Genomic DNA, 8,588 nt, shown 5'->3' with positions numbered 1-8,588 from the left:
TTTTTTTTGTTTGTCTCTCTTTCATCTTACCCTCCTGTGGGGATGACCGGTTAATTATCATGACAAATAATAGTGGCTGTTTTTTTAAAAGTTTTTGTTTTGTTTTCAAAGAGTTATTTATTTATTTAATTCCATTTGTTATTATGATTTCTTTAATTTGATCAGACAGTGACAGTGAGAAAGAGAGAAAGGGAGACCAAGAAAGCAAGTCGCCAGGTCCAGGACTCAAACCTCGGTGGTCGTCAGCCATATGGGAATCCAGCGCCTTTATCCACCATGCCACCTGCCGGCCCCTTCTTAGAGATTTTTGCCTTCGGGCGTGTGCACTTGCCAGAGAGAGACAGTGAGAGGGAAAGTGAGAAATCACTCCCCCAGTGAGAAAGAGAGAAAGGGAGACCAAGAAAGCAAGTCGCCAGGTCCAGGACTCAAACCTCGGTGGTCGTCAGCCATATGGGAATCCAGCGCCTTTATCCACCATGCCACCTGCCGGCCCCTTCTTAGAGATTTTTGCCTTCGGGCGTGTGCACTTGCCAGAGAGAGACAGTGAGAGGGAAAGTGAGAAATCACTCCCCAGGAAGGATGACCATGCCACAACCCCTTTTCCTCCGTTCTCCTAGGGTCTTGGACACACATGCCCAACGTGAGTTTCAAGCCACCCAGGTCTGGGACTCAAACCACTGTCGGCTCTGCGGGAGTCCAGCAACGTAACAACTACACCTTTGTTGCTGTTTTTCTAGTTCCCTGAGATGTGTTGTTAGGTTATCTATTTGCCATCTTTCCATCTTTTTCTCATGTACACTAATTGCTATGACCCTCCTCCTTGTGAGTATTTTCTTTGTCCCATAGGTTATGAAAACTCGTGCGGTTATCATTGGTTTCAATGAATCTTTTGATTTCAGTCTTACTTCTTTCAGTGGCTAGGGAGTCCTTCAGGAGTAAGTTGATTAGTTTCCATGTGCTTGTGTATGTTTTAGGGTCCTTTCTGCAGTTAATTTCGAGTTTCACTATGACTGGAAAAGATACAGGCTATAATTTCTATGCCTTTGATTTTGTAATGGCTTCTTTTGTGCCCTATCATATGGTCAATCTTTGAAAATGTTCCCTGTGAAGGTGAGAAGAATGTGTATTTCGTGATTTGGGGGTGAAATGTTCTATAGATATCTGTCAAGTCCATTTGATGTATGGTTTTTAGATACCTAAAAACCATAGATATCTCTTTGCTTAGTTTTTGTCAAGATGACCTGTCCAGAGGAGAGTGGGGTGCTGAGATCTCTAATGATTTGTGTGCTGCAGTCTCTCTCTCCCTTTAGATCCAGCAGTCTTTTGCTCACACATATGGGTGCAATGTTGGGTGCACAAGTATTTGTAAGAGTTATATCATCTTGGTGAACTAGCCCTTTTAGTTCTGTATAGTGTCCTTCTCTGTCTCTTTTTACAGTTTTTGTCTTGAAGTCTATTTTGTCTGATATCAATATCACGACTCCTTTTTTTGACTTCTGTTTGCATAGAATATCTTCTTCCAGCTCTTTACTTATAGTGTACATATGTCTTTATCAGTGAGGTGTGTTTCTTGTAAGCAGCAAGTAGAGGGTTTCTGTTTTTTTTTTTTTTTTTTCCATGCAGCCAATCTAGTATTTTTTTTTTACGGTTTATGCCATAGAGCGTGTGCACTTACCAGAGACAGACAGAGTGAGAGAAGATGAGAACTCACTCTCCATGGAGGATGGCTAGACCGTAATCCCTTCTCTTCCCTCTTCTAGGATTTTAGGCATGCAAGCACATGTGTCTGGCATGATTCTCAAGCCACCAAGTCTGGGACTCAAATAGCAGTAGTCATGTGGCCGACTAGTGCCACACTGCCTGCTGGCCCCTATCTGTGTCTTTTAATTGGAAAATTTAATCCAGTCTAGTGGCAATCACCAATGTCTTAGGCAAGATGAGTAGGGAATGTGTGAAAGCTCAAGGCTGTTGGAACAAATATCTTTAGTGAGTGGAGTGCTTATTTATAGTGTTTTGCAAAGGTCATATAGTTAATCTGTCAAGATGGCTAGTATGCCACAGAGGGTCATGGTGAAATGAAAAGCCATTCCTGTCACATTGCAGAATATATTCTATATTGTTTGAAAATTCACATACTGCTTATTTTTCCCAAATTAAAAAAAAAAAATCTTGGGGAAAAAAATGGAGAAACTTTTGCTCACGCAATACATTTGAAGCTTGGGAAAGAAACATCGACTTATTCCTCTCCCCTTTTTCTACAATAGTTTCCTTCCATTCTCATCTTAAACTAAAGAGTAGTTTTCTTGTCATATGTTACAGGATTAGATCAAAGCTCCATAGCTAGAAAAGCATAATTACCAAGACTTTCCTATAAAAGAAAAGTAAGGGATAGTAACTGATTACAAATTCTACATCTACAATGTGTAAAATGCAAATAACTTGTGACCAAGGACATAACATTTGTCTAGTAATACAGGTAACATTTTACCCATGTCCTTTTTTTGTAAGTTTAACATTGTATTTATCCTTTCATGTACCCTGACAAAAAATATTATGTCTGTAATGTCATCAATGAATTACATAGCAGCTCAATATTTTAAAACTTTAAATTAGTTCTAACTGAAATGAATTAATCCTCAAGGAAATTGTTCTCACATTTTGTCCCTATATTTAAAAGACATATCCAAAAGAAAAGATGTTTTATTATCAGAATGTTCTGGGTCAGTTAACAGACTTTTGTCAAAACAATATTAAATTTAGAGATTTAGCTCAACTGATTTTACTTTACATCCAAGTCATGCCTAATAAGAACTTTTTAAAGAAAGAGAACATTGTATAAAAAATGCCTATTACAAAGCAGCAAACTAAATTCTCTGTAATAACTTGACATGTAGTTTTAGACTATCATGTAGATTTATAAAAGGTACATAAATATATACATACACACGTATATGTGTGAATGTACCTATATATGTGTGTGACTAAAGAGGAAGACAAATTGAAGGAGGAGATATATATTTTAATACAAATTAGATTTTTTGAAAAATAGTTGAAATTCCTGAATTAAAGTCTTATTTATGCAGTTAATTATCACCATGCTTATTTTTAAATGTTCATATGTGTAAAGCAAATATTTCAGAGAGAAAATTGCTAGATGAAATTTCGTTGTGTGTTTCTGTAGGCATCTTTCTTATTTATGAAGAAACTTCCTACTGAAGAGCTAAAATCCTACATTTCTCTTATATTTGTTCTTAAACAATGCCTTCAAGGAAGTGAGAGACAGGTATTCTAATCATATGCTTTATCCATTAGAATTTTAATTTCAGTGGTGCAATAAAGAGACATAAGCTGAATCAACCTGGACAGGGATAGCGAGATGTATAGACACCAGATGGAGCTTTCAATCATCTAAAATGATGGTTTCATAGATCTCGAATGAAATAAATTTTCCAGGTGACATAAACAGGCTAGAAAACCTGCATAAGTGACTTGTTAAAAAACATGATTTGGAATGAGGACTTAGGTCACAGGTCACTGGACACAAAATGCCAGCTTTTAACTACAGAGTTGTTGAAAATCAAAGCAAAAAAAAAAAAAATGATCTTAGGGCCAGCAATATAGCACAGTGGTTAAGGGAGCTGGTTCCCACATGACTGACCACAGTTTGAGTCCTGGCCACAGTGGCTTGACAACCATATCATGTGTATGTGTTCCCAAAATTCTGATGGGAAAAATGAATAGAAGAAAAGGATTGTACCATGACCATGTTCCATTATGGAATGATTTCTCTCCTTGCCCATCTCTCTATAGCAAGCACGCAGCCCTCTGGCATTAAACAAATAAAATGAAAACAAAAAAGAAAGAAAGAAGGAAATGGTTTTAGTAAATTAGAAAGTCCCTTCAAGTACACATTATTTTGAAATCTAAAATAATCCTATGAAGAATAGGGATTTGTGGAAATTACTTTAATCACTTTGGAAGTCTTAAAAACAAGAGTCTGATCTTTGCTCTCCTTTTACAGTAAAGACAGACTCTTCTTCAAAGAGAACCATTACCTTGTACCTTATGCCATTTTTGTACTATTTAGGAAGGAAAATATCATTAATGATTTTAGGTGTTTATGAACTAGTTTGAGTGGGAAGGAAAAAATTAGTATTAAACATCTTTATGCTCTTTTGAGGACAAAATATTCCTCTCATCCCACCATCTCTGCTGTTCTTATCTACTCATTTATTTTACAACTTATGACATCTTGATATTCTTTAGTCTGTCATTGAAGGCACTTGATATACTAACCCACACATTTATTTCTCATTATGACTACTGAAAATCCTTTGCTCTTGACAGTTAATACTTGTTATTAACCTCAAGTTTTAAATTTTTTTCATAAATATATTTCTTTCTTTGCCCAGTAAAGTCTCATTTTTTTCTATAGTATCTTTCCTAATCCTTCATGTTTCCAAATATCACTAGTACTTGTTTCATGCACCTCAAATCCTAGCATCAAATGAACTACTTCCTTCTAGGACACATACTTTTTAACATGATTACGCTTTTTTTTTTTTTTTTGCCTGTCTTCTATAATCAGAAATGACTGACAGAATTCCCCAAGGGATCCTATGCCAACCTCCGGAATTCTGGAACATGCACTGTTTTGTCTGGTTAGAAGTGTTGGGGTTCTTCAGCCTAGAAAATCACTTGTCATAGTTCTTCCATTATTAAGATAAGAATGGCCATGGTAGAACATACTTTTCTGACTGACGGTTGGGCTTTTTTTTCTTTTTTACTAGAATAGATTTAAAAGGTGCATTAAAGTCAGTTTTTTTTCTATTTGCAGTTTATCTCAAGATTAAAAGGTAAGCAGAATGAAGAAGGCCATCACACACAAAAGCTGCTAGGGATGGACATGCTAGCTCTCATTTGTGATTAAACCAGTAGATGTGAAAGTGTGTCAAAATTAAGTATTTAAGCCTTTTGAAAATGACTGATTGGGGTGGCACCATAGCATAGTGGTGAAGGGAGCCAGATCCCAGATAGCCTACTGCATGGTTCAAATCCCACGCCCAGTGCCTTGAAAAATACACTGGGCATGGGTGCATGCATGACAAAAATACAGTTAAGATGGAGAAATGGAAAAGAATGGATTGTCATGTGACTATGTCCCATTGACAGGTGATTTCTCCCTCTTCCTTTCACTGTCTCTTTCTGGCCACCACACATGCTCTCTGGCAAATTAAAATAAACATTGGGCCAGACAGTGGCATGGTGGTTAAGGAGGCTGAATCCCACATGGCTAACTGTGTAGTTCTAATCTCAGACCTGAAAAACATACCAGGCACATGTGCGTGCATATGTGAGTGCCACAAATCCCAAAGTGAGAGATGGAGGGGAAGGAATTGCAGCATGATCGCAATCCATGAGGCGGGGAGGTTGTCCCCTTTCTTCTCTCCCTCTGCGTCTATCTATCTGACAAGCACATACATCCTCTAGCAAATATAAACAAATAAACAAACTTTTTAAAAGAAAATGATTGATTGTACAAAATACTGTGCCAAGAGGGCAATAAGAGGCTAACAAAAGAGAAATACCAACCAGTCTCAGGATATTTCAACTTAGAACAAAAATAAATAATTAACACGTGTTTGAATAAAGGAATTAAGCAGGTGAAGCAAAGGCAGTGGGAGTTTATTTGATAAACTGCTTCTCAAACATGCAGCAAACAGATTAGATGGATAAAATATAGACTACCACCAAACTAAATAAAGAAGGGGAAAATTATACCCATAGGTTGTTTGAAATATAGGCTGAGCTATGAGGCTCTATCTGCTCTTACATGTAGTACCGAGATAATTTAATGCCTACAAATAGAGCCGTGAGACTATTTTGATTTGTCTTTTGGCTGTAAGTCTAGTGAAAGACTCACCCCCCAAAAAGAGTAGTACCTTAGATTTAGCCCACTCACTAATTGGATAAAAGGTTTCTTGGTTTAATTGATGACATTTTATAAACTCAGATGATTTTGTGTTAAGGGACATTGGATTGAATAATATCTTATATTTAAAACCTATAAATTTAATGACGAGAAGCCACTGGCACTGAAGATATGGGAGCCAGGGCCCACTTCTCTCTGCCTCCATACGTAACAGGAAGCCAGATGGCATGTCCATTCCCTGCCAGAGAAAGGAGCACAACGTTGCCTTTTCATAGTGGAAAATAATCAGGAGGTGCAAAGTAGTTATCAAACTTTGTTTTTCAGGATGAAAAATTTCTAGAGATCTGTTGCACAGCAATGTGAATATGTTTAACATTATTAAATGGCATACTTAAAATGATTAAGATGGTAAATTTGATATTTCAAATTTTTTACCAAAATTACTTTTTTCTTTATTTTATATTACCTACATATAATTAAAAACATTATATAACATCTACTATAATATGTAATAGATAATGATGTTAAATATATTGGAAAAAATATCTATAAGATGAGCCTCGTATTAGCTGAAAACATCTTAAGACAAACTCAGGTATAGTCTTTCCTATTTCAGTCAAAAATTTGGATGTAAATCATACAGAGTAAGTTATAAAAGCTATAGAACTTTAATAATTATCACTGAACCAATTTTAGGCATTTTGGTTGAGCTCTTCTTAAGAATATATCCTTCTCAGGGATCAGACCAGTAGTTGGCGTAATGGCTATGTCGCTGGACTTCCACGTAGTCGATCTCGGTTCGAGTTCCAGACCCAGTGGCTTCAATTCACGCCAGGCGCATGTGCATGCGTGCCCAAGATCCCGAGAAGAGAATGGAAGAGAAGGGATTGTGGCGTGGCCATCCCCCCTGGGGGGTGATTTCTCACTTTCTGTCTGTCTGTCTCTCTCTCTGTCTTTCTGGTGAGTACATGCACCCTATAGCAAAAACTTCTCAAAAAAGAAAAAAGAATTTATCTTTCCAAGACTTGTGTTTATATTATTAAGACTATGAAGCATAAACATTCTTATTTATTTATGTCATAATGACCTTTCTTTTAAGAAAATACAAATTATAGCCATACACTTCAGGTAGTTTGCCAAGATTCTGGGAATGATATAATTATTTTGAATTCATCTGTGATTTGTTTAAAAAAGATAGCGATTCACATACTTTTTTTTTTGATGTGCGGTGTTTTCTAACCTAAGTAATGAGAATGTTGAACTTTTGCAAGGAAATTGCATAATTGTTTTTATCATAGTGATTTATTGCTGATGCTATTTGTTTTCATGAAATTAAATATATACTGCAGAGATGGATAGTTCTGTTTGCCAATAACATATGTAAATACTTTTTGTTTTTTCAGATTGGATTTCATACCATGTCTCCCGGAAATAAGTGGGTAGATGGTATTAGTGAACCGCAATTGATATTTTTATCCCATCTTAGTCTACAAGGAATTTTTAAGAGCAAGTTGCAATAATGGTAATAGTTCAGGGGGAAAAAAACTAGAATTCTGATGTTACTTTCTGATTAGAGTAGACATGTATTCACCTGAGACATAGTGCTTGTTCTCTAAATATTTGTGGAGGAAAACAAGTCTATTTCTATAGGCTAAAATTATAGAAGCTGATTTTTTGGACCAGCGCAATCCAGAGGGAGAAAGAAGCAAAGTTGTGTTTTTTGGAATCACAGTAGGCCCTAATTGTTCTGGAAAGAATTGCCTGGGGTGAGCATGTTTTAACCCATCCTATGGCATTTAGACAGGAACCTTTCAGCAGCATGTGGCATGGTTTGAATATCATAGCAACACGTTAGGGAGGACTGCTCTTAGCACTTCTGCATTAATCAAAAGAGTTCTGAATTGTTCAACTTCACTGAAGAAACAGTATTCAGTGATCTGCTTTCCTTCGAGCATGAACAAAGGCTTTTTTCATCTCACTCAAGGAAAGTCGAATCAGTTGAGAGCCTGGAAAAGAAATGGCTTTAAGGAATTTCACAAGCTCATAAATCTGGAAGTGACCTTGAGAGGTCAACTGCACATTTAGACCACACCTAAGCCAATCCTGGAGAGATGAGACTCTGCCCAGACAAATGCGTTCTTGAAATTCTTTGACAATAGAAACTAAATGAATTGTAAGGTCTTTTGCTCCAAGAATAATCTCTCTGTTTGAGTTTGGATCGCTGATACCGCCTTGTGAAATCCATGAAAATTCCACATGTGGTAAGATTTTATCAAACAAAAAGTGAAGAAAATATTACCTTTTCTTATAGCAACATCTGTTGTAAGAGATTCATTCTAAATATTAGGGGTCTTCATATTTGTGTAGTATTTGGGAAAAACAATAAAGAACGTAAGATTGCTTTTATATTTTTTCTTCTTCAGTGTTGTTTGTCAATACGTGATACTATTTTATAGCTTGTGTTTACATTGAGGAAAATGAATTTTTTTCTTGCATCAATATTAAAGTGTTTTCTAATTACATTTTTACCATTATGACATTCATAGGTGAATTTCACTTCAAATATATTTTTAAAAATCTGTTGTCATTATTATCTTTTAACAATACAAATCACATTATTTATCTATCAGTAGATTCAGAAGTTTAGGGTCAATGT

General features: G+C 36.2%; 1 non-coding gene across 1 annotated transcript; it reads right to left on the bottom strand.

Annotated features, from left to right (window-relative positions):
- Window positions 1-6,044: 6,044 nt before the first annotated feature.
- LOC114009479 (small nucleolar RNA SNORA57) lies at window positions 6,045-6,187 on the bottom strand. Its single transcript, XR_003550888.1, has one exon. It is a non-coding gene; the product is annotated as a small nucleolar RNA SNORA57 (small nucleolar RNA).
- Window positions 6,188-8,588: the final 2,401 nt, after the last annotated feature.

The sequence above is a fragment of the Tupaia chinensis genome, unplaced genomic scaffold (assembly GCF_000334495.1).
Source record: "Tupaia chinensis unplaced genomic scaffold, TupChi_1.0 Scaffold000005_2, whole genome shotgun sequence".
In the NCBI taxonomy this organism is placed as follows: domain Eukaryota; kingdom Metazoa; phylum Chordata; class Mammalia; order Scandentia; family Tupaiidae; genus Tupaia; species Tupaia belangeri.
This window is presented reverse-complemented; position numbering and strand designations above follow the sequence as displayed.